The 1,863-nt window shown below is 43.1% G+C and overlaps 1 pseudogene; it reads left to right on the forward strand.

The window, feature by feature from the left end:
* The first annotated feature begins 802 nt into the window (after window positions 1–802).
* LOC112134666 (large ribosomal subunit protein uL22-like) lies at window positions 803–1,355 on the forward strand (annotated as a pseudogene).
* Window positions 1,356–1,863: the final 508 nt, after the last annotated feature.

Consider the following 1,863-nt stretch of genomic DNA (forward strand, 5'->3'; position numbering starts at 1 on the left):
GATGCCTTAATTATCAATGTGCTATGCCCCTGCTTTACATATAACAAATGGCCTTAATGTGGCTATTCATGTTATAGTTTAAACATCTTGGTAATTAGGAAGTGGAAAATGGGTAGAGTAGAGGGAGTTGTCGGTTTCTTGCGGGTGTGGCCGTCTGCACTCTATACCTCTGGGAGCTGAGAGGCCGAGGGAGGCAGGACCAGCTTTGGGCCAGAAGACAGCACGGCATGGACAGCATGGATTTCTCAGGTATATGATGAGGGCTACAGAACATATGGGTGAGGACAGAGCCACTCACAGAATCACACTCATTAACTTAACAAATCTTTATTGAGTACTTACTATGTGCCAAGCACTGGTCTAGGTATGTGAGATTTCAGTAAACAAAACAGACTAAGATCTCTGCTTCTGTGTAGCTTATATTTGAAGGCAGTTCAGTTATTAAATTTGATGAGTTGATAACTGGCTCAGGGGTGGTCACCAGTAATGGGCCTGTCCTGTGCCCTGACCCATCCAGTGCTTCTTCCAACAACTTGGAAGAAGACTGACTGTTGTTTGGGGATTTGTTGATTAAAGTTGTAGAGAGCAGTAGTGAGCACCTGGTGCAGTTTTCTTACTTGATTTCTCATCCTTACCACAGTCTTCCAAGGCAGATATTATCATCACTTGTGTTTGAGAGCACAGAAGACTGAAGGACGTACCCAGGTTTTGCATCCAAGTTGGATTCTCTCTGTCTGAAGATGCAAGGCTAAAGATGGCATAATTATCTGTTTCCCTAAGCAGCCTGAGGCAATCTGTGAAAATGGTTCACTATTCACTTCACCCTGACAACCGCACAAAATCATGCAACTCAAGAGGTTCAAATCTTCGTGTTCTCTTTAAGAACACTCGTGAAACTGCCCAGGCCATCAAGGGTATGCATATACAAAAAGCCACGAAGTATCTGAAAAATGTCACTTTACAGAAACAGTGCGTACCATTTCGATGTTATAATGGTGGAGTTGGCAGATGTGCCTAGGCCAAGCTGTGGGGCTGGACACAAGTTCGGTGGCCCAAAAAAGTGCTGAATTTTTGCTGCACATTCTTAAAAATGCAGAGAGTAATGCTGAACTTAAGGGTTTAGATGTAGATTCTCTGGTCATTGAGCATATCCTAGTGAACAAAGCACCTAAGATGCGCTGTTGAACCTACAGAGCTCATGGTAAGATTGACCGATACATGAGCTATCCCTGCCACATTGAGATGATCCTTACCGAAAAGGAACAGATTGTTCCTAAACCAAAGAGGAAGTTGCCCAGAAGAAAAAGATATCCCAGAAGAAATTGAAGAAACAAAAACTTATGGCAGGGGAGTAAATTCAGCATTAAAATAAATGCAATTAGAAGTTTAAAAAGGCCAAGTGTGATGGCTCATGCCTGTAATCCCAGCACTTTGGGAGGCCAAGGAGAGTGGATTATGAGGTTAGGAGTTTGAGACCAGCCTGACCAACATGGTGAAATCCTGTCTCTAGTAAAAATATAAAAATGAGCCGGACATGGTGGCATGCACCTGTAATCCCAGCTACTCAGGAGGCTGAGGCAGGAGAATAGCTTGAACCCAGGAGGCAGAAGTTTCTGTGAGCCAAGATCACACCACTGCACTCTAGGCTGGGTGACAGAGTGAGACTCCGTTTCCAAAAAAAAAAAAAGTTCCATAATTAATACTGGATGATGGACTGAGGATTTGGAAGTCTTTATTATCCAAATAAATGAGCTCAAATGAAGACTTTGCATCAGGAGTGTAACATAAAGCAGCAAGGAGTAAGACACAACATTTAGAGACTGGAATTCTCCTGGCGCTGTTTTTGATGCATTATCTGTTCCT

Source organism: Pongo abelii, chromosome 7 (genome assembly GCF_028885655.2).
Source record: "Pongo abelii isolate AG06213 chromosome 7, NHGRI_mPonAbe1-v2.0_pri, whole genome shotgun sequence".
Taxonomy (NCBI): Eukaryota; Metazoa; Chordata; class Mammalia; order Primates; family Hominidae; genus Pongo; species Pongo abelii.